The sequence below is a fragment of the Nicotiana tabacum genome, chromosome 3, assembly GCF_000715075.1.
Source record: "Nicotiana tabacum cultivar K326 chromosome 3, ASM71507v2, whole genome shotgun sequence".
Taxonomy (NCBI): Eukaryota; Viridiplantae; Streptophyta; class Magnoliopsida; order Solanales; family Solanaceae; genus Nicotiana; species Nicotiana tabacum.
In genome coordinates, this window is record NC_134082.1 from 83,857,302 (window position 1) to 83,883,361 (window position 26,060).

The 26,060-nt window shown below is 37.5% G+C and overlaps 1 pseudogene; it reads left to right on the forward strand.

The window, feature by feature from the left end:
- LOC107815478 (S-adenosylmethionine decarboxylase proenzyme-like) overlaps positions 1–24,122 on the forward strand; it is a 35,560-nt pseudogene extending 11,438 nt beyond the window's left edge.
- Positions 24,123–26,060: the final 1,938 nt, after the last annotated feature.

Genomic DNA, 26,060 nt, shown 5'->3' on the forward strand with positions numbered 1-26,060 from the left:
TTTGTAGAAAATACCGGGATAACACATAAAAGGTAAAGAAATCATGGAAATAATCCATGGTTGAAACGAATTTGGAGAGATCTGAGATGGCGGCTAGGGTTTCTATAGAGGGGAGAAAATCGAATTCAAAGGCAGCGTATCGGGGTAAATGGGGTTAGGGTTTCTGGATTGGGTTTATCAAAAGAGTAGAATGAACGAGGGCCATTGATCTTGTGAGATCAACGGTAGGGATTTAAACATGAATGAGGCGGGTCAATTAGAATAGTTACCGACTGGGTTTTAGGTTAAGGGGTTGTTTGGTTCGTGCTGGGATTATTGGGCTAAGGTACTGGGCTAATTTGGTCCGAAAAATAACTCAAAATTAGGCCAGCCTTTGAAACACATATAATTTAGCAAAATAATTTATAAAAATATTTTGTGCACTAAAATGATTAAAAATAATTATTTAGCACTATATAGATATAAAATGTTATTTTTTGGCACAAATAGTACAAATAAGGAGCATTTGTATATGAATACATGCTATTATTGCAAAATTAGATAAATAGCTCAATAAATGCTAATGTAATAATATGAAATAAAGTAAAATAGTTGAAACATATATTATAGGTGAAAATAATAATTTTAGGTAACTAAGTCATCACAAAATAATTTGAAGGGGTAATTAATAATTATTCAAGTAATTTAAATGCAGGAAAATCAATTTAAAAGCTCTTAAAATTATGGAAATTATAAAAATAATGATGCAAAGTTGATGTTTTGAAAGTATATATATATATTAGAAAATATGAGGGCACAATTGGGTATCAATAGCTGCCCCTCTTTACCCGAAAATGATGAAAGAGTTGTTGGGTAAAGAAAATAATGACCAATTTTGGCCGAATTATATGAAGGATAATGTGATTTGAAAAAAATGGGGTCGAACCCTGGTTCCTAAGTAGCCTACATATCCCTGGTGTTACGGGAATCTGGTCGTGTGTAGTCCTGGATCCAACAACGAACGAAACCGATGGAGTTGTTATAAGAGTGGTCGTGTGTTTCGAAAATGATCTTTTGGATGTGATAGTGTCGTGAGTAACAGATGATTTCAAATATGAATATGAAGTGTTACAAATGTATTATAGAGCGGGTAATTTATAGTGGGTGATTATGTTTGAAACAATTAAAGTGTTTGAATTGAACGGAAACTGGAGCGACGATTGCTCCCGTTTGAAGAACGGCTACTTCCTGGATTACCTACAAAACATAAAACATGATGCATGCAGATATATATGGATTATCGCGAGAATTTAAACATGATGGAAATTCCCTTTGGACCATGAATGTTGTCTTTGGATGGTGAGGATGACTTCCTTAGATCATGACGTCCTGGGCCATGAATCATGTGGTAAGGGATTCGCAGGCCATGAAATGATGTCCTCGAACCATGAGGATGGTACCTCTGGAAATGATGTCCTCGGACCATGAGGATGGTACCTCTGGACTATGACTCCTTTGAATAATGAAGTGCACTGTGAGAGATCCGCTGACCATGGAATGGTGTCTTCTGGCTATGAGGATGATGCCTTCAGACTATGACGCCTTTGGACAAAATGGTGATGTTTCAGACCATGAAATGCAAAGATGTGATACTTGGTCATATGCGAAATGAAACAAGATGAAGCTTAGTCTTCTGTAAGATTAGGGTAGTGCTTAGCCCAGGCGAATAAAGGATAGTTCTAAGTCTTATATAGCGTAATAGAGATAATATTTAATCTTGAGGAAAATGCAATGCTTAGCCTTATGCAATTAGGGAGGCAATGTTTAGCCTCATGCAGGAATAGGAGATAAGGTTTATTTTCGATGCAAAAAAAGGCAGTGTTTAGCCTCATGCAAGAAGGGGAGACATTTCTTAGTCTCATGCAATTAAGGAGGCAATGCTTAGCCTCATGCAAAGAGGAGACAATTCTTAGTCTCATACAGGGAAAGGAAGTGCTTAGCCTTATGCAATTAGGAAGGCAATGCTTAGCCTCATGCAAGGAAGGAGACAATGCTTAGTCTCATTGAGGGAAAGGCAGTGCTTAGCCTTATGCAATTAGGGAGGAAATGATTAGCCGCATACAACGAAAGAGACAATGCTTAGTCTCAAGCATGGAAAGGCAGTGCTTAGCCTTATGTAATTAGGGAGGCAATGCGTTGCCTCATGCAAAGAAGGAGACAATGCATAGTCTCATACAGGGAAAGGCAATGCTTAGCCTTATGTAATTAGGGAGGCAATGCTTAGCCTCATGCAAGGAAGGAGATAATGCTTAGTCTTATGTAGGGAAAGGCAGTACTTAGCCTTATGCAATTAGGAGGCAATGCTTAGCCTCATGTAAGGAAGGAGACAATGGGAAAGTAAAGTATTTCTTAGCTGAAGATGTTTGCGCTAGATAATTTATTGTCTTGAAGGTAGTCACTTGAGGTATCTGCGAATATCATTGTCTTATTGTGCCTGCATTCAAAGAAAAATTGTGAGTTTTGTGGGGCAGGTTGGTTCGCACTTTCGTCTTCTTGCTCTATCTTTTTTCCTACTTTAAGATCATGTTTAAGTTACCCTGGGTAACATTTGGCTGTCATAGAAATAATGTTTTCGAAACATATGCATGAATTCGATAAATATAGTTATTTGAAATGTAGTAGGATGCGATATCGAGTAATTTAGATGATATTGTGACTGTGACATAATTTAGAGACATTGCGACCTCCTTGCTTTAGAATTTTGAGTGTCCTCCTACAAATTCTGCCCCATTTAAATGTAATTCTTCTGACAATACTTTGGCTATTTCTCATATGAACAAATGGGCTGAACTTGGTTCAAAATTTTGAGGCTCCTCCTCCAGTTTTCGATCATGCAAAAATAAAGATTTTATTAAGATGTGAATGAACCCACAGGGATGTCTAGGTATCCCCTGTTAAACAGGAATTAGGTCAAGCGTAGCTTAGTTACATCAAATAAATAAATGTAAGAAATCCTAAACATAGTATCTTTTGACTGCGTCTGAGTTGATAAGTTTTGGCCAAATCTCCCCGGTCATTTCTGCAAGTATAAGTGCTCCTCCTATTAGTACTCGATGAACCATGTAGGGACCCTGCCAATTGGGTGAAAATTTCCCTTTCGCTTCATCTTGATGCGGAAAAATTCGCTTTAGCACCAACTACCCCGGTGTGAATTGCCTTGGTCTGACCTTTTGTTGAAAGCTCTTACCATTCTGTTCTAGTAGAGTTGACCATGACATACTCTATTCATTTTCTTTCGATCAATGGGCCAGTTTTTCATAGCGGCTTTGTACCCATTCTGCGCCGCTGAGCTCGGCTTCTTGTACGATTCTTATAGAAGGGATTTCTACTTCGGTAGGGATAACCACTTCAGTACTGTAAACCAATAAATAAGGAGTTGCCATAGTTGATGTGCGAACTGTGGTACGATATCCAAGCAATGAAAATGGTATCTTCTCGTGCCATTATTTGTAATTATCTACCATTTTCCTCAATATCTTCTTGATGTTTTTGTTAGAGGCTTCTACAACTCCATTCATTTGCAACCTATGTGCTGTGGAATTCTTATGCTTGATCAAGAATATACCACACATGACCTTCATTAAGTCACTATTAAGATTGGCGGCATTGTCGGGGATGATTGACTTAGGAACTCCGTGTCATGCCCACTTTGTCACGCCCTAAACCTGAGGAGGCGTGGCTGGCACCTAGTGCCATCCTGGCCCGAGCGAACTACTTTATAACTCATGATCGTTCGACCAAAATTAGAACATATATAGCTTGGGTTAGCTGGACTCATCGCTTTTATAATTGTCATGGGCCTACATGGCCACAACTCATAATGTATAACTATCAGTGGGGAAATACTGTTTCACTGAACCATTTTTCTTAAAACATGAATAGATATAGGCCGTCAAGGCCTCTGATATACTGTACATAATAATCCTATATCTACAAAGCCTCTAGGATTATTTGACATCAAATGGGATAGGGTTATCGGCCTACCCATAAGTGTGTAGCAAAACTCTAACACGATGACTCATAGACTCGAATGCACTCCGCGTAAGGTGGAGTCTTACCGATCCTTCGGTAAATGCTAACCTCTTCTACTTTTACGGTTCGTCAAACTGATTGTCTACACCTGCAAGCATGAATGCAACATCCCTAACAAAAGGACATCGGTATGATTAATATACCGAGTATGTAAGGCGGAACTGAAACACAACAGTAAGTCAACATTAATTAAGGGCATGGAAGAAACATGGAGTAAATGACTTAACCTGTAAGTTTGGATAACTCTGTAAATCATGAAATACTTATAGTGTCATGCATATGCGTATGAATCTCATGTCGTGCATAGGTACATGTGTTCATAACATTATCAAGCCTCTGAGGGCATCCCATCATATCATCTCGACCACTGTGGGAAAAATCATTAACATATACCAGCTGATCAGGTGGTTGTGCGTATATAACGTCGTAACCTTTTCCCATATCCCATATACATATAAATACGTGTATATAACGCCATATGGTCATGGGTCAATGTACATGTATAAATGAATGAAATGCATGAAAACATGTTAATAATCTCGACATTCCTTTCGGATAAATTTTATCAATTGCGTATTATTCTGAGACCCATGAGAAGAAGATAATAATAATATAATACATGGGGAATCAATAATAAAAGCATCTTTAGCATTTCTACGAATAGAGTCATTTATGAAAGTTGTGCATTTACTCGTTTCGTTTGTGTTGTATGGATCATACCAAAAGGAAAGAAGGAATAGCCTTAACATACCTGAGCCGGTTCTCTGTACAATCCATCTAATACACGTCTTTGCAAAAAACACGTAACCCTCGATCGAAGTAGGGAAACATGCTTAAGATATTCTTGATATCATTGCACGTTATTTCCTATCCGACTAATATTAACTCCATATTCTACATCATCAAACAATTCCTTTCGGCCTTCTTTTGTCATGTATCTCCAAAATTCCTCCAAGTCTACTATATTAAAGATTAACTGAACCTGCTAATATCCATATAAACGAGAAGAGACTTAAAACGAGGGGCAAAATCGGTGCGAAATCCAGTACTAAGAGGATCATTGTCATTAGAAGATTCAGCACCAAGATAAGCAAAAATTGGAGAGCTTGAATTGGAACCACCCCAATACTTAGAATTAATTATGTATATTTTCTTAAAAGTGGAATAACTTTTAGGTCCATAATTGAAATGATCAAGTGTTTGTGTATAGTAATATGTCTCAAACTCTTCTAGTAAAGTGGAAGAAGAATTAGAAAGGGTATGAGAATATTTATGGATGTTTTTGCCTTCGGACTTTCCAATCACTTACGAATTCACTTATCCAATAACATGAGTCATTAAATTACAATTAGTCATACACTACTTTAGTTGTCATGGTCTCACGTGGACAAGGAAATTCTTATACTTATTCACCAATTATCCGCATAATTAGGAATTATCTCAAATTATTAAAATACTACTTACTTTTAACACACTTTATACATCTTACTATTATGGTCATGTGGTACCATTTAAAATAAATACATACACTATTATTTTATTAAAACATCCTTGCAAAAATACATATATTTTCTCAACTTATATTTTTCCTAATCTCATATAAAGAGTAAAAATTCTCGTACGCTTAATTCTTAAATTGGTAAAAATATAACCTTATTTTCTTGTGGACAAAATAATTTCTATATTTACAATAAAGAAAATCTCATAACCTTTCTCATATTATATATGTGTATAGTTTAAAGCATTTTCGAAAGTGATTATATTATAAATATATAAATTATATTTTTCAAAAATAAAATTACAAAATATTCCACTCAAAATACCATATGAAAATATATCTAACAATATCAAAGTTGTTAAACTTATGGGGTCTTATAATAACATAGTCACAAATTCTTTATAACCCCATGAATGGTCTTAGTCCCTTCAAGCTCATGTGGTTTACTTCGACTAATCCTAATAATAAAGTACGAGATGTAACAACACTCCAAACCGACAAACAATGCGATCTCGAACAAAATCTGCAACGACCTTTTTAGTTACAGCCTTGTATGATACAGCATTAGCTTATTTGGTGAAATAGTCTATGGCCACTAGAATGAACCTATGCCTGTTTGAAGCACTGGGTTCAATTGGACCGATGAAATCCATGCCCCGAGCGGAGAGAGGCCAGGGTACACTTGTTGCATTGAGTTCATTGGGTGGCACTCGTATCATGTCAGCATATATCTGGCATTGGTGACACTTCTGGACATACTTGATGCAGTCTGTTTCTATGGTCATCCAGAAATACTTCGCTCTTAGTATTTTCTTGGCTAAGACAAAACCATTCATGTGTAGCCCGCAAGTTACGACATGTATTTCCTTGAGCAATCTGGATGCTTTCTTGGCATCGACACACCATAATAACCCCAAGTTAGGAGTCCTTTTGTACAGAAATCCTCCGCTTTGAAAGAAGTGGTTGGCTAATCTTCGGAGTGTTCATTTTTTAGTATGATTTGCGTGCTAAGGGTACTATCCTTTTGCAAAGTATTCTTTGATGTTGTGGGACCATGGATTTCCATCACTTTCTTCTTCAACATGAGCATAATAAGTTGGCTGCTTATGTTCCTATTTGGATAGGATCGATGAAATTCTTGTCTGGGTGTTGTATCATGGAAGATAAAGTGGCCAATGCATCTGCGAACTCATTCTGAATCCTCGAAACATGTTTAAATTCTATCTTCATGAACCTCTTGATCAGCTCTTGTACGTAGTATAGATATGACAATATTTTGGTATTTTTTGTAGCCCATTATCCTAAAACTTGATGTACCAAGAGATCGAAATCTACGATTACTAACAATTCCTGAATATTCATGTCAATGGCCAACCTGAGTCCCAAAATGCAGGCATCATATTCTACCATATTATTGGTGCATGGAAACCTGAGTTTTGCAGATATCGGATAGTGTTGGCCAGTTTTTGATACTAAGATAGCTCCAATACCCACTCCTTTGAAGTTTACGACTCCGTCGAAGAACATCCTCCAACCATCATATGCTTTAGTAATGTCTTCTCCCATAAATGATACCTCCTCGACAGGAATATACATTTCCAATGGTTCGTATTCTCCGTCTACAGGATTTTCTACCGAATGATCTGCCAATGCTTGCCCTTTGACCGTCTTCTAAGTTATATAGTTGATGTCAAACTCACTCAGAAATATCTAACATTTTGCTAGCTTTCTGGTAGGCATGGGTTTATGGAAGATATATTTAGGCGGGTCCATCCTCGATATGAGATATGTGGTATAGTCACAGAAATAATGCCTTAGCTTTTAGGCGATCCATGTCATAGCACAGCAGGTGCGCTCCAACAAAGAATACCGAGCTTTTTAAGGTTTGAATTTCTTAATCAGAGAGTATATGGTGTGCTCCTTTCTCCCAGCCTCACCATGTTGTCCTAGAATGTAACCAAAAGCCCCATCTAGTATGGACAAATAAAGCAGCAAAAGTCTCCCTGGTTCCGGTGGGACCAGAACAAGCGGTTTGGATAAATACTCCTTGATTTTCTCGAAGGCTTTCTGGAATTCTTCAATCCACCCTGTTGCAACATCTTTTTCAGCATTTTGAAAATTGGTTCACAAATCGCGGTTGATTGTGCTATGAAATGGCTGATGTAGTTGAGACGTCCTAAGAAACTCATCACATCTTTCTTGTTCTTCGAATGTGGAAAGTCCTTGATAGCTTTGACCTTTGACGGGTCCAATTCAATCCCTCGACGGTTGACGATGAATCCTAGCGATTTTTCAGTGGGGACATCAAAGTCCACTTTGCAGGATTCAATTTCAGATTGTACCTTCGAAGCCAATCAAAGAATTTCCTCAAGTCTGCTATATGATATGTGCTTCTTCTGGATTTGATGATGACATCATCCATGTACACCTCTATTTTCTTGTGTATCATATCGTTTGAAAATGGTTGTCATAGCTCTCATGTAAGTGGCTCCAGCATTCTTCAGGCCAAACGACATCATTTTATAGCAATACATTTCCTATGGTGTGATAAAGTCTGTCTTTTTGGCATCCTCTTCATCTATCCAGATCTGATGATACCCCACGAAGCACAAAAGACTAGAGTTCATGCTTGGCACACTTGTCGATCAGTATGTGTATATTAGGCAATGGGAAATCATCTTTGGGGCTCGCTCTATTTAAATCCCGATAATCAACACATACTCTAACCTTCCCATCATTCTTTGGAATTGGCATAATGTTGGCCAACCAAGTCAGATATTCAACCACTCTGAGAACCTTGACTTTGATTTTCTCAGTGACTTCCTCTTTTATTTTCAAATTCATATCTGGCTTGAACTTTTTGAGCTTCTGTTTTATCGGTGGACACATGGGATCAGTAGGTAGCTTATGAGACACTATAGACGTGCTCATACTAGTCATACCATCGTAAGACCATGCAAAGATGTCCTCATACTCCTTCATGAAATGGATGTACTCTTCCTTCTATGATGGTGATAGGTGAATGCTTATACGGGTTTCCTTGACTGTTTTTGCAATCCCCTAAGTTAACCGTCTCGATATCATCCAAATTAGATTTAGGCTTCTTTTCAAAGTTTTCCACTTCTCTGACAATTTTCTCAGGTATTATATCATCTTCTAGATCCTCTGCACTATCCTTATGATGCATTATCTCATTAATGTCACAATCGTAGGTTTATCGGGATAAGTAATAATAATAGTGTAGAAAGAAAACGCAAAGGAATGGTAAGGTCTTCCTCCTCCTCCTCCTCCTCGACTATCACACTGCAGTCCATGTCTTCATCATCCAGAAATAACTTTCTCATGCCAACCAAAGCTTCATCCTCCTCAGACCCCCACATCATGTTAGCTTGATGAAATATCTGGTGCAAATGTGGTATCGGTTGTTCCAGTGGATAATAAGGGACTCGCAATGGCAGCGACCAATTCTGGTATTCATGCCAAGTATATTCATAACCAAGCCCGAAAGTTGTACCATGACTCTTTTGTTATACTGGTTTGGCGATCCCGTAGAGATTCTTACCGAGACCTTTGCTAGGTTTATACCCTGTCCACAATAGTATGCCTTCTATCTTGTTGCTCCACCATTTGTCTTTTTCACTTGTGTTGACGCACTCAATGCGGTGGTATGTTTCTCAAACCAAGTTCTTCATGTTCTCCGATGACTGGAACAGTCTGACTGGTATAATTGGGATTACTCCAATCTCCATGGATGATCACCTCCTGATGGTTCCATTTAAATTTCACAGCTTGATGCAAAGTAGAACCCACCGTCCCAATGCCATGTATCCAGGGCCGTCCCAATAATAGGTTATAGGTAGTAGATATATCCAGCACTTGAAACTCAACATCGAACCTAGTTGGAGCCATCTGTAAGTTGAGGTTAAATTATCTGATTGTGGCCCTTTAAGATCCGTCAAATGCCTTCATATTTATGCTTCCTACCCATATCTCGTGCAGTCCTTTACCCAGCTTCTTCAGAGTAGTCAGTGGACATGTGTTGAGACTCGAACCCCCATCTATAAGGACTATGGAGATGAATTTGTCCTCAAATTGCACTATGATATGTAATGCCTTGTTGTGACTTAGTCCTTCTGGTGGCAGCTCGCTTTCGTGAAAAGTGGTTTCGTGGCTTTCCAATACCTGCCCGACCATGTTGGCCATTTCCCCACTAAAGATGGTGGTAGGTACATAGGCTTCACTCAGCACCTTCATCAGGGCATTCCTGTGTGTCTCGGAGTTTTGCAGCAGTGATAAAATGGATATCTGAGAAGGAGTTTTGTTCAAATGGTCAACCACAGAGTATTCTCTCACTTTCACCTTCCTCTAAAGGTCATCACGACCTGTCTCAATGACAGACAACTTAGATGCAGCTTCTTTGCTTGTTCCTCCCAAGTGCTTAGGTGTATAAACCCTACCAGTCCTAGTCATGGCTTGTGCTACACCGGTTTCTTCCATTTTTTCTTTTGCTATCCTCCTTGCTTCCGCAACATAGTCCTATGGTATAACTTTAGACTTGTAAGATGGAGTGGTTTCTACCATCACAGTCAAGGGTGTGGTTACCTCGACTTCAAACAGTAGCGGTGTAGTTACCTCAACTTCGAGCGGTGCTTGAGTTTGTACCACAATGGGTATGAGGGTGACTGGAGATGTTTTCGGATCATCCCTTCCCAAATGTGTCTAATTGACCCTTCCGGATCCCATTCTTCATCGGTCTCTATCACATTCAATCACTCACCTTTGTGATCCAGGAGAGGATTGTTACGAACATTGGGCGCAACCTCCTTTGCCTTTATGACTTTAGTGTCGATCAATGGCTGGATCTTGTCCTTCGGAGTGCGACATTCATCAATGGTATGGACCTTCATGCCTGAATGATAGGCACGTGTCTTGTTTGGGTTAATCCATTGAGAAGGATTTTCCATAGCAACATCGGGAATAGGAGTGACATAGCCAGCAGCATTCAACCTCTCATATAATTGGTCTATGGGTTCAACAATTGGAGTATATTGTCTAGGTGGTCTGCAGTCAAAATTTGGTCTGGGTCTTTGGTAATTTTGGCGAGCTGACGGTAGTTAGTGGTAATATACGGGTTGGGTGTTATAAGTGTGGCAGATGGCAACATGTTGTTGGTATCTGAGGGGTGAATGTTTGTATGTAAGTAGAGGTGTTTGGTAGGTGAGAGGAGACTTTGGACCTTGGGCTACCGTTACTGCACCCACTTCTTTCATCTTGGAGATACCTCCTAACTGTAAAGCTTTATTTGTTGCGTGGAGTGCTTCAAAATTTGTCACCATCACACTCTTCATCCCTTCTTCTATTCCTTCTCCCAATTTTATAATGTCAGAGAAGTTATGGTTTTCAATAACCATCAGCCTTTTGCAGTATTGCAGGTATTGAGCTTTGACGAAGAACTTATTCATGTGTTCTTCTTCAAGTGTCGGCCTTAACTTTGCAGCTTCAGATCTCCACTGAGTAGCATACTCGTGGAAGGTTTACGTTGGTTTCTTCTTGAGATTTTGAATCTAGAAAACATCCGGTGCATTTTTTGTGTTGAATCTGAATCGATCCATGAAATCTGATGCTATGCTCACCCAATAAACCCACTTCTTTGGGTTCTGGCTTATGTACCAAGACAACATCTCCTGTGAGTCTTCTCATGAATAGCTTCATATGGATTCGTTCATCTTTGCCAACTCGTACTAGTTTGTCACAATATGTCATTAAATGTACCTTTGGATTACCAGTTCCATCAAACATTTCGAACTTAGGAGGTTTGTAACCTCCGGCAAACCTTTAATGCCCTTACCACTTTCGACACTCTGAACTCTATCGGTGAGCTTCTTGAGTTCTTCCTCCATGTTCTTGATGAGCATGTACTTCTCGGTGGATTCCGGTATATATAGGGTTTGTTGTGGGGTGTGGGGTAAAGTTTCCACATATATGGGATTGCTTTGGTGGACTCCAGGATTCTGGGCATAATGGTGGTCATTGGTTGAGTTTTGGGGATCATGCGTAGGTTGTGGTGCATTCCAAAGAGTGAGGTAAGTGGTGGTTTGTGGGAATTGAGCTGAATGGTGAGGCTGTTGTTGAGGAGTAGGTACCGGTGGAGGGTTATAGTTCTGAGAAGGTGTGGTGTATTGATGTGGTGCGGGAAGGTTTGGTGATGGATTTTGATTTTGTGTTTTGGGGAGGTGCCGAGTTTTGGGCATTTTTTTGGTTAATATCGGGGAAGTTTAGGGTGAGGGAAAGTTTTCCAAGTTTAGGACCTTCTCAAGTTCTCCTTATAGCTCCAGTATCTTTTGTTCCAGGCGTAGGACCAATTCATTCTTGCTGGACTACTTCGACCATCCAAAGTTTCAATGTTTTCTACATTGTCCTTTCTGATACCACTTAAATCATCCATATTTCCTTTCCTTTTGCTTCTGCCTTTAGGATCACTTGGTGGAGGAGAAGGTGGAGGACCTCTGGATCTAGTGTGATATGTAGATGATGCAAGTATGCACGAACCAACCTTGGGGAATGGGAATAATCAAAAGAAAGAAAAATAAAAGGTAACCAAGTCAGCAAGGTATATTGAAAGAATGCTTGAAATATTGAACATGCTTTGTAATAAATTCGCGTCCTAATTGGGGGACATCGTTGTGCCTGAGGTAGGCCTAAGCGACACATAGACTCGGAGAAAATTGATGCCAATAATTGTGTCATTTCATTAATGTGAAAATGAATCAAATCCTTACTAAAACGACAATAATAAGAAAGTTACTAAGGGTATTTTCCTTCTTACAGTCGAAATCTAAACTAATCTAGAAAGCAGTAAAACAACATTTCCCTAATCTACTTGGTCCCGAAAGGATCTTCCTCGTGCTTGGCTCTCTTGACTCCATCGATCAGATTCCCTAGGTCGTGCATATCAAACAATAGGTAGGCCTTTGCTAGGTGCCCTCCTTCATTACCATCCGTGTTTTGACAATATGAATCCTCTTTCTCATTTTTCCTTCAAGTTCCATAAACCCTTGTACCCGATATTCCAATCTCTCTGTTGATTTAGTGGAGATTTCCCTCCACTCATTGATTGCTTCCATATATACTTTGTGTTGTTCCAGATGCCTAGCTTTAGACTCAAAGACCCTCTTGCGCAATCTCCTGTACTTGACTTGTGCTTCAGCAGCGTCATCTATGATCATGTTTTTCATATTAATTCCCGGCTTGACATCTCCTGCTATGTCATCCACTAACCATGATGGGTAAAAGTACACATGCCCGACATGATACATATCTAGCTCAATATTATCCATTTCCACAATGACTTTCTGATTCCACATATGATGTGCCTCGAACTTGAATGGAATAATGTCCCCTTTAAAATCAGCTTTGTACTGGACCATGTTGAAAACCTGAGGTATAACCTGTTTTCTTCCCGCTTTCTCATCACCCTTATAGGAGCATAAGGATAGATTCCACTCAACCCGATCAATACTAGATGAGTAGTCTCTATCGACCTGATGATGAACTCACTGCTAGGAAACCATTCGAACATCTAATCTACTTGCTCGTCTGTCAGATTGATGAAGAAACGCATCCAACTCACAGCATTTTCATGTTGTGCAAACTGTCTAGGATAAATATCATTTTCTTAAGATGATGGTAAGCTATGTAATCATTTAGCAGTCGACGCAGAAACTCTTGGCGATAGTCTCCCCTCTGAAAATATTCTAACAACCAAATTTGTAGTAACAGATTACAACCTTCGAAGTGCCTGAATCCCTATTTTCACCAATCTAGAGTGCGGTACATTTTAGCTAAGATCATGGGGATAATAGTATAGTTTTATCCCTCGATTCCTTCCAACAGAGTCCTAGCGACCATAGTTAGGCGAGTATGGATCCTTCCCCCTTTCATTGGAAATAGCAATAACCACAAGAAGTAGATGATGAACACATAAACCTGATGATGCGCCCAACCTAAAGAAGTAATGGCGAGTTCCTCATTATGAAGACGATATAACTTATTGTGCCCATAACGCTCATAAAGGAATTCAAATGGGATGTACGACTTCTTAAAACAATGAAATTCATCATTTTTCTTGAAACCTAACATTTTTAGGAAACCGCGAGGGGTGCGATTCTCCGGTACCAATAACCGTAGACTATCCCATTGCATCTTAGCGAAATCTCCTATTTCCTCTAATAGATAAGTCCTTTCTATGTCAACAAAGTGGAAGACGACCCTTTTCTCATCCCAAAACATAGCAGCAGCCTCATTCAATGCTCAATTCAGTCGGATGTCTAACAAGGATGGCAAATTACCGAGGACCCTTCTCGCATGATACTTGTTGCTAGGCACGAGCTTTTTCCACCAATCGAGCAACAGATGTGGGATGTTTTTTACCATGCCGAACCTGGGGACTTCATGCTTTATTTTCTGCAAACAAATAAAGTTAGCCCTTTCCCCTCCAGATTTGACTATTACACATTAATGATCAACATATTAGTATATTTTCTCCAAGTAATGCACATAACGTGACAGTTTCCATTAGGATTGTGGAAATCCCGTCGAACTTTGGACAAGGATTATCTTAGGGATATCATGTCAACAACGTTCTAACCAGTACTAGATTTAACATGATGCATGTACATTTGATATTGGAGTAAGATTTTTAGAATGGCCTAGACTGGTACTCTAAAGTGGATAGCTTGATAGGGAAAGGTACGGGACCGTCGACTGCACCGCTGATCGAGTAGTTTACCGCAAATAAGCTTTTTCAATTTAAAAGGGTAATTTTTTGAATAGCGCGGACACTAGTCAAGTGTCGCTATATTGATAATTGGCACGAGTGAAGTATGATGTGGATCATGCTTTATGTAGATATAATATCACATTGCAAGTATTTGCATGATAAATATGTACAAAGCGATAAATACAATATTCAGATGAAACATGAAAAACAAATGAAGAAGTTAGTTTGTAAAATATATGCATAAATATGATAAACAAACAAGGGAGTAGGGACGGGAGCGACATGATATAACAGTCTAAATAGCAGTTATAGAAAATAAGGGTGGATAGGTAATGTGATGTGCAAGTTATAACAAATTTAAGAAAATAAAGGTGGAGAAGGGAAGGGATGTGCATGTTATAACAGGTTTAAACAAGCAAAAGTGAACGGGAAAGGGATATGCATGTAAAATCAAATTTAGCAAATAAATATGGAAAATGAATGTGTGTTTTATAACAAAGAAAACTAATCCGCATAAGCCAAATTCATTATGGTAACAACCTAAGTATATCCCCAGCAGAGTCGCTATGCTCTCACGCTCCGTTTTCTCGCGAAAGAGAATTTCGACGTCGTGACAATCCTTTTGAAATGGGAGATAGAGTTCTAAAGGAGAAGAATTGCCACCTAACGATTTTAAGGTGCGTTAAGACACCTATTATGCAGAAAACTCTATTTGACTAGTTAACATCACCAAAGATCGGGTAAGGTCTCAAATTACCTCAAAGAGAATGTGTTAGGCACTCTTTGAAGTCCACAATTGTGGGTCCCGACCGAACTTAAGATTATGTATATTACAATTAAGCTAAGTGTTCAAATAAACAACGGAAATTCAGAAGTCAAAGAATTTTAGTACAACATGATTAGTACAAATCTTAGTACGGAAACAGGGATGCAACTATAGAAGTATATAAAAGAGAGGGGGTCCTAAGTTTTTTAGGCTAAAGGATCACCCCATTCAACATAAATAATATTTCGTAACTCCCTTAAAGTAGGGAGTTACTCATATTATTCAGTGGGTACAAACTATCATCTCCTGCTACCCGATTACTATGTTAAAGTTGTTTACGTAAAGCGTGCTAGGTCAATTCTAAATCGTGCTCTATGCGTGCACTATCCGTCCCATACCTATGGTCTAGGAGGTATTGGACCTCTATTTGGATGGTTCTAGACCTCACTTAGGCTGCTCAGAAATGTCAAAACTAGGCGACACACAAAACATATTGGACTTCAAATACGGGTAGTTAAGAGCTCAAGTTTGCCTCCACACTTAGGCAACAAATGCATGCAAGACATGTTTTAATTTTAGGAAACTAAGAATTAAGAATCTTAATCCATATAGACATGATTTCTACGTGACAAAGCATCAAAGCATACAAGAAGTTTCAAAGGCCAGGCGTTGTTTATCTCTAATTGTTTATACGATTTGCATGGTGATTTTAATATTGCAGATTTCTAGTATTTTAACCTACATACGCTTTGTTTAAGTGATTTACGCTCCAGGTGATAGTGAAATCTATTAGGAGAAACTCAAAATTACTCATGAATTTTGACAGTGGCCTAAGTGAAATAATAAACAAAGTTGAGAGGTACAATATTAACAATTACTAAGTTGGATGGTGGTATCCTATAGATAGGATCTCTAACAATTGGCACTTGGATCGATTTTATTGTTATACTTAACCCTATAGACATGTTTTCTAGGTTAATAGGATGATAACAAACGAAACGATTAAATCCTATAAACATGACTTCTAGTGAACAGTGCGAGACAATAGCAAATGAAGTGATCAAAATCCTATAGACATGATTTCTAATGATGCTGAGGCGAATTAAAAGATAGTTTATTGACATTTATTCCTATAGGTAGGTTTTCTAGTAGCACATAGCAGTAAGCATAATTGCAGCACTTTGAATTCATGTTTGCTAGCAGACCGTGTGCGCATCCCTAATGACATGATTTCTATAGTGCACATAGTGATCGAACGATACATACAGCAAGTGAATCAATGAGTCTTATAGGCATATTATCTACCCCTTTTTCATGAAAACTTTAAGAATCTACCCATTCCCCATTTTTATTAACACCCAATTGTTCATTACAAAATATTAGAGGACCAATAATGGATAAGATTACAAATATTAATAAACAATGAAAGTACGCCCACATTAGGCCCAAAAGAAATACCCAGCACTGTCTAGGCCTTCACCAATTCTCATGCAGCATACCCAAGTTTCCAAAAAGGAGCCAAATTCGTCAACGCAACCCAGAATCCATAGAAGGGCTTAAAGACAAATCACACAACCATATTGTCAAGCATTGAATAACGTAAACCAACTAGCTTAGATATTCAACATATAATAGGAAGAATGGGTTGAGTGGGATAGTTCAGGTTTTAGGGAGTGGCTAAAGACCAAAATCCTAGTGTGTCAGAATTCACAACGATCTCAAATGGACCCCGAGCAGTGTTCACACAGGTGGAGTCATGGTGAAGAAAATTCATACTTTAGAGAATCCTGCTGATATGCTGACAAAAGTGGTGACTGCAGTCAAGTTTCAACATTGTTTGGATTTGATCAACATTGTTGAACACTGAAGATTGAAGATGAAGACACAACCAAAATTTGTTATTGAGAGAAAATTGAAGATGTGAAATTTTGCCAAGGTGGAGATTTGTTAAATTCGGCAAATCCCACATTGGTGGTTTAGCCATTTGGTAGGGAATTTTCCCTATAAAAGGAGGCCTAATGTTTAGGATTTAGACACACCTCTCATTTGCCTTCTTATCTTCTTAAGGCATTTGTATCTTCTCTCTTTAGTATTATTTCACTTGTATTTTTGGAGTGGAATAAAATATTGGTTGTGTCCGAGGAAGTAGGCAAAATTGGCCGAACCTCGTAAATTCTGGTGTTCCTTTTATTGTTGCTTTATTGTCTTATTTATTATTTGGTGGCTGTCATAATTTTTGTATAGTAATTGTGACTCATACACACTATATACATTTGGCTTCCGCAACAATATCAAGACAATATTGACATTAAATTCTTTTCATGGTATTCAAAATTGTCCGTTACTCCTATGTTCTGTTCGTTTCGACCCCGCGCCTTTTTCCGGAGGGCCTTGTATTTATCTACCTTCTAACTTTCAAATACCTGCACCTTATATCTGTCTACCTCCTAACTTTCAAATACCATTGTTTCACCAATTTCGACCAAATATTGACTAAACACCTACGAAGAGATCGCTTTATTTTTCTTTGTGGTGCACCTTGCATCTACCTAGCTCTTGAAGAATGCTAGCGGCTTAGAAAGATGATATTGGTAAAGAAGTTATTTCGCCAAATCGCATTTTTATGTCCCCCGCCATTTTGGGCGCAGCAAAGGGTAGCTAGTTTGTTAGAGGGCACGGGGGTTCCTAAATTTTCCTTTTTATTTACTATTGTCATTTTATTTACTTATAGCAAAATATATTTACGCTGTTTAAATTGGAATATCATATACCCAGAGCTAGAATGGTGCTTTTATTCATTTTCACATCTTAAAACCCTCAGAAAACTTATGAGTACTATATAGATAGACAAAAATAAGGGCCTAAAAGCAAATATGAGTGAGATTATTATGATAGGCACCTTCTAATCGCTGGTGAAGATTCTCCCATTTAACAAGAACAAGCATACACTTTCAGCAAATAATAGCGATATTTTAACACTTTACTCGAAAAAGGCAGTTAAACTATTGAAATTTCTTATGTTCGGGCAAGTAAAATGTCAATGTTGAATAAAATCAATTGAAAGGAAAATTATTCACCTTTACTTAGTTATACGTCAAATCTACAATAATAATCATTCACAAAAGTTCTTATGTTTTTGCGGTAATTGTTTAAACGAGATGGACAAACTAGTTAAAGTGATTCATGTTAATTGAGATAAATTAAAGTATGATATGATCAAGTGAAGGAAAGGGAATATTACTAAAAGATCAAAAATCTTTTTTTAGATCTCTTTCCTTTAATTTCTAATATCACCATAATTCTTTTACCTCAATTTTGGATCGTTTATACCAAAATGTTATATTTAGATTTCTTTATTCTTAGGTAATTAATTCCCTCTGTTTGAGGCTTATGAGTGGAAACTTAAAAGCGATGAGTCTAACGCGCTAAGCATTCATGGCCCCAACTCTAATATCTGGATTCTCTGATTCATTGTTGAAGAATATTAATTCTCACGCCAACATTAGAAATATAAGTTATCATATTTGAATTGAACGAGCTCATGAAGCAAAAGATTACTTAATACACATACTCCTAGAAGTTAAAGATTTTGAAGGTGTGCATCCATCTGGGCATCAACCAAAAGATGAAAGCTAGCTATACATGATGTCCGCATTGGTAGTACACATATTCTTGTTCCATATTCAATTTCGTATAAAATAATATTGGTGTTATTTAGTACTACATGTGGGTAGCTCTAGGGTAAGGTCAATAAAGCTTTTGCTTTAAGTCCCAAGAGTCAAAAGCCCCCGAAAGCTTTTTTTTATTAGTTAAAATTGTTTATATTATTAAGGGTTTTTAAGTTAACAAAACATTAGCATTTTGTTTCAATACACTACATTGGTTCTAGTTATTAAATATTTTATAAGTAGATGTGAATATTTGAACAATTTAACTCAAAATTCTAAAATATTAGATAATGTTATACTATGGATACTTAAAAGAAAACTTAAAACCTTGAAAGAAAAATTGTTAAGACCATACAATTTTTTTCTTGGTTATCTAAATTAATCGTGTCTATTTGTCCAACCGTTGTCACATTACTAATGCTATTTCCTTACATCTTCTCATGTTTTGGCTTTAGACATTCGGTTTTATTGAGCCGCCACTGGTACTACAATCAATACAGGGTTAGCTATGTGATGATTATTTTTTTCTTATATGGTCAACCAAACACTGTATTTATTTTACGCGATTAATTGCTCCAATACACAACCAAACGACCCCAAATGATAAGTTGATCCTAACCAACCTTGACCCTAATCTTAGTTTGCTAAAAATGATAAGTTACAAAACAAGTCAAAAATTCAAGCCGAATCTGAAGGAATAACTACTCCGGTCTCTCTCTCTCTCTCACATACACAAAGAAACAACCAATGTTTTCCAACTTCCTCCTAGTCTTGAGGGCCGCTGCATCAGAATCAATTTTGGCCAAGCTTAATTTCAACGTATAATACAGATATACAGGTGTCAAGCACCGGGTGGGTTTCGCGAGCTATAAATACATAAAATATTGTCTAAAGCAACAAAATATCCACTCAGCTCCAATAAATTACAAACTACTTAAAAGTTTCCGTTTAATTTGTTCTCTATTTCAAAAGCAAATCATACATGGATAATTCTCAGAGCATGGGTTGCCAAGCTGGCCAGGCTAAGGGTCAAGCTCAGGTCAGAATTTTACACTGTTGGTATATATAAATTTCACTCTTTGCTTTTCCGTTGCAACTTCTAATGTAGGTGTAAAATTGGTACATATGCATGTATCAGGAAAAGGGTAATCAGATGATGGAAAAAGCTGGCAGCGCTGCACAGTCTGCCAAGGAAACAATGCAAGAGGTTAATTAATCTGTTGATTTACACATTAAATCAAGTTGAACTATCACGTCTCTCTAATGTGGTGATTGACTCATTCAGAGTTTAACTTATATGCATAGACATCGTGTAATCTGTGTGCTTTGATGTTACTTATAGGCGGGACAGCAAATGAAGGCCACAGCACAAGGGGCAGCAGATGCAGTTAAAAATGCTACTGGCATGAACAATTAAAACCACGCATCTCACATCGCGGACATTTTTGTTTAACCTTTAAGCTGCTAGCTACCTTTTTTTTCTAAAAAACTTTTTAATTCAGAAACGGGGGGAAGAATCAGTTACTTAGGTTTGAGTATTATTAAGGTGTTTTATGTTTCCGATTTGAAGAAGAGGAGGAAGCTGTGTCAGTGCGATTATGTCATGAATTGCTACCTTCTTTGGTTTTATCTAATAATAATGTTTGATTCTCCTTAATTTCCCAGCTTGATTTACCGCAGTTACAGTATGATCTGTGTCCATAGGACTTCTTTATAAAGAGAATAGAACGAATAATGTTAGGAAATTTAACATGGCTTTGAAGTTATTTGAGGTCTTCAAAATAAGAACAAATACACATGTTTGATAAGTGACTGGATACATATGCGGATCCAGGATTTAAACTTTATAGGTTCAACTTTTATGGTTTTAGCATTGAACCATTATATTTTTAAAGTTATGGGTTCATATCTACTATTTTTATAATTTTAACGGATTTTTTCATATAACGCATAAAAAATTATGGGTTCAATTGAACCCGTCATCAACATACTACATCCGCCCCTGACTGGATAATGTAATTCAAATATACGTTTTTAGGACTAGGAGAAATGTTATCTGTTTTTTCTTTTTTTAAATCGTCTATGATGAGCACAAAAGAATCACGATATCATTAAAAATAAAGAATTGAACCAGAGGACTATTGCTAGCTTCTTTACCAGCAAAGTCTCTGCAGTATGATTCCATTATAATGTGTGGTTCTTGTTTAATAGCTGCTACGCATCATTGTCATGCTTAAACGATAGAAGTGAGGCATATCTACTAGAAACCAAATGATGATTGTTATTGAAACACAACTCAGTGCTTGTGTTCTGGAAAATTAAATAATATTCCTATGCAATAAATTATACGTTAAGAAATGGAAACTCAGAACATGACTAAGCACAGATGGTATATGATAAGTTTAAGATGTATATATGTAGAAGTATGGGGACTAATCTACACTTCTTTGATAGTCGATTAAATGACAAAACCAAAGAAATGTATGTTTAATAAACAATCATTTACAAGCAATATCACACTTATTAATTGGAAAATAACTTCATGAGTCCCAATGGACGGAAATTCATAGCCCTGACCACCTATAGCAAGTCCTTTGGAGTGCGAACTCCATCTTTGAGCAAAAACTTGTTCGTTCTACCACCATCTATCTTGAGATATTGTTCATGGTACTCCTTGTACTTGCGTTTGCTATCCATAAAGTGACGATGAAATTTCATCTTGAAGAATTTTTCCAGATTTAGGGAAACGATTTACAAAAGTGAAGAGTATAAATAAGCAAATGAGGAATTAAGATGTTTCATGCACACGCAAGTATGCGTGGTCGACAAGTAATAGCAAGTGAGTCGAGTATTGTTCCCACGAGGACGCGTGATTAATTATCAACTAAATTAAGCAAAATAACTAATCTATTCAAGCGATTTTCAAAGTGTGGTTGTTTAACTAAAACTAATCTAGAATAGTAAACTAAGACATTGAAAGAAAACAACTCGACAAGCTTAGATACGGATTAAATGAGAGAAAATATTCCAGAGCCATGAGTCACCTAACAATGTTGTTGGATCTTCCACATAAATTATCTAATTAATTTATCTGGTTTATTGATTGACAGGAATAATATTACTCGTAGCATTCGACCGAAGTACTACTCGCCTATTCAAGCTAACTTAATACTTATATTTCTATGAAATTAGAATTAACAAGGACACATTAATATTAATTCCTGTATAGTAACCAAACAAAGCGATTAGGTATAAGTCTATCATAACCGCGGATCTGTTCCCGCTACTTAGGTTCAAGATCTTGCTCTACTCAACTCTATATGCAATTTGGATTCTCACCTTCGAGTTCAATCCTAGATTCGTAGAACGTTGCTGCCTAATTTTTACATTCATCTCATTTCCATTTGCTGATTTGTTTCATAATTACCTAGAGTATTTGAATTGTAAAGCTAGCCATAAAGTATAATTTATTTTCGGGAAATCTTGTTTATTTGCATGCTAAATCACTTGCTTGTTTTTTCCAATGCCAGCTCAAGGGTAAGGCATCCAAGCAATTGCTTTAGGCCCAAAGTTTAGGGGACCTATTTTTTACTAGTAGTAATTCTAAGAATTAAGAATTTTTTTAAAAAGCTGAATATTTTAAAGTAAAAAATAATAAATTTTTAATAGAAAAAGAAAAGAAAACTTTGATTAATTTGTCACTGATCTCGACCATAGAGGTTTGAATAATCTGAAGCGTGAAAAGTATGTATAATTTTTATTTAGTGGGAAATTTTGAGATCACTAGGTGAGAATCTGAGAAAAGTTACTTTGATGGATAGTTTAGACTTATTTTTCCAACTAAAAGCATTAATGGAAATACTATAAGTAGAAATAATGCCCTAATCGATATACTTAATCAGCTAACAAGACTTGAAAAGGTAAGACTTGATTCTTTTTCAAATATCTATATTCCTTATCGAATAATGTTCCTTTAACAGTTGTATTTGCGGGAAGAAGTTTATTAAATTTTAATGTAATACAACCTTACCTAGGATCAATAATGTCTCAAGATACATTAAAATGGATTAGCTATATTATTAAGCAAAAAAGAATTATTAGAATAAATTGATTATAAACAAAATACTAATAACTTTGCGTCTCAAAAAGTAAGGAAAATAGACTTAAACTAAAAATATATAAGATTTTTTTTTTAAAAAAAAAGGCCCTCGTCAAGATATGGTTTTAGGGCACCAACAATGTGGAGCCGCCCTAGTTTTTCCACTTGGAAATATATGTCTTCAGATTGTCTGCAGTTGTAGATCTGTCGTTTTTTATCTTGTTCTGGACTTTTCTTGTGACTAGCTAGTCTTAATTTTTTTGTCCCTATGGTTTAAACAGGTAGGATTGAATGGTCTAATGGAGCCTAAGGGTGGGAAGAAGAAGTCTAGCAGTAGTAAATCCCTATTGTACGTACGAAGCTCCCCTTGGTTACACTATTGAGGACGTTCGACCACACGGTGGAATCAAGAAATTCAGATCTGCTGCTTACTCCAACGTGAGTGTACCTCTTACTTTTCGCATTCCAAAGTTGTTTGTGAATCTGGTGCAGCCAATTTACGCTAACTGTTTGTTCTGTTCCATTTTTCTCAAATGCAGCGCGTGCGCGAGCCATGAGATTTCTCGTGCTGTACTGTTACTGTACTTCTAGTTTAGATTTTTAGTCGTCTCAGCTTTTTCTTGATCCACATCCTAAGCACTTGTTCTACCAAGGCAAGATGGCCTTGCCAGTCTCGGCTATTGGATTTGAAGGTTATGAAAAGCGACATGAGATTTTCCTTGTTTGACTTAGGAATCTTTGATGGATGAAATTCTAACACCAGCTGAACGCACCATTATGTCATCTTTGGCAAATGATGAAGTGGATTCTTATGTCCTTTCAGAGTCTAGCCTCTTTGTGTACCCTTACAAGATCATAATCAAAACTTATGGCAACTACCAACTGCTTTTGTCAATCCCGCCCATCCTGAAGTTAGCTGATGCACTTAATTTGAGAGTGAAAAAAATAATGCAAACTCGTGGATGTTTTTCCTTTTCCGGGGCTCAGCCATATCCACATCGCCATTTTTCTGAAGTAGTTGTGCTCGCCAGCTATTTTGGTAAACTTGCTTCAGGTGGCAACACTTATGTGATAGAATTGCATGTGTATTCATCTTCAGCTGTCTCTGCAGATAATTCGAATCCAATTTATACATTGGAGATGTGCATGACTAGTTTGGATAGGAAGGAGGCGTCTGCATTTTTCAAGTCTCAATATGTAATTTTTGAGAAATGAGATTGATGTCAACGAGTACTTAAGAATAAAGGTGGGGACTTTATTGATCTGATTGATGAATATTTAAGGGTTTGGATAATAACAGCTAAAAGTACACTAGTGTATAATTTCATATAGACTGATTATCATTAGCGCGTCTCAAAACTTACATTATCTAGATTCAAACATCACATAGCACTCTGTGAACAAACAAGATGTGTCAAACAAACTAAGAATGTTCTTATTTCATAGGTTATAGTGCTTGGAATCCTAATGTCATACCTAGATTGAGTTAGCGATGATTCTCTTTTATAGTTTTTACTAGATTTATATGGTGTTCAGTCTGCGTTCATACTTGTTACAATCAAACGATGTTCATTTTGCAGCTACACAACTTAGTCTCCATCTGTTACTCATTTGTCAAAGATAATATTTCCAGGCTGTGAACTTTGGAAGCAGCACAGTTACTCTTAAAATCCCTATTGGTGGATTGAAGCAGAACTCACTGCAGTCCTTTGGGGCAACAACACTACATTAACATCTAGCAATGTGATGGATGAGAATTCTTTCGAAGATCCTAAGAAGGTACAGAAGTGTCCCATTTCATATACTTGACCTAAACAGAGAGTCTTATTTCCTTTAATTTGATGATTGCTTTCCTTGAAATCTTATTATATTATTTTATGCAGGTGTCGCCAATTGAAACTACGGTCGAAAAAGTTAGCGGGAACATGGGTGTTGTACTCTCACCGCAATCTTTCACTTCATTTGATTTGTTAAGAAAATCCATGAGCAATAGGATTGCAACAACTGTTGTTCTGGCCGGTCGTCTTAAGAATTTACACCCAATCCCCTATTATATGCTTTCTCCGTATTTATTTATGTTATTTTGAATTGCCGGGATGTTCGGTTTTGAATTTCGGAGAGTTTTGGGACACTTAGTCCCTAAATGAGAGCTTAAGTGCTAGAAATTTGACCGTAGTCGGAACAGTGTGAAGACGGTCTCGGAATGGAAGGACGATGGTTCTATTAGCTCCTTTGGGTGATTTCGGGCTTAGGGGCGTGAACGAATTGTGTTTTGGAGGTCGGTAGCTAATTTAGGCTTGAAATGCCAAAAGTCGAAATTTTAAAGTTTCCGGCTCGATAGTGAGATTTTGATCCAAGGGTCGGAATGGAATTCCGGAAGTTGGAGTAGCTTCGTAGTTTTGAATATGACGTGTGTACAAAATTTCAGGTCATTCGGACGAGGTTTGATAGACCTTTTGATCGAAAGCGTATTTTTAGAGTTTTGGAGTTCTTAGACTTGAATCCGTGGTTGATTCGTTGTTTCGATGTTGTTTTAGGTGTTTTAAGGATTTGGTATAAGTTTGGGCAATGGTATTAAACTTGTTTGTGCTTTCGGTTGAGGTCCTGGGGGCCTCGGGATGATTTCGGATGGTTGACGGAAGGATTTGGAAGTGGTTTGAAGCAGCTGAAGCTGCTGATATCTGTCATAACTGCACCTGCGGTTGGGTCCCGCAGGTGCGGAATCAGGCTGAGTTAGTGATTGTCGCAGATGCAACCACTATTTGGCAAAAGCGGGACTGTAGATGCGATCCCAGGGCCGCAGAAGCGGATTAACTAGGCAGAAACATATAAACACTTGTCTTCGCGAAATTTAGCCATTTTTCACCTCTTTTCAAACGGGAAGAAGCTTGGGAAGCATTTTTCAAGAGGGATTTTCAGAGAAGTTCATTGGGGTAAGGTCTTTGGTCCCTAAACTCGTTACTAGAATAATTTTTATCAATTATAAACATGAAAATTTAAGGTAAATCAGTGGTAATTTGGGGGTTAGGGCTTGACTAATTAGAGACCTTTGAGTGATGATTTGAGGGACCATTTGAGGTTCGATTTTGGTACTTTTGGTATGACTGAACTCGTAAGAGTGCGAGGATTATGGAAATATCAATTTTACCCAATTCCGAGATGTGAGCTCGAGGGGCGTT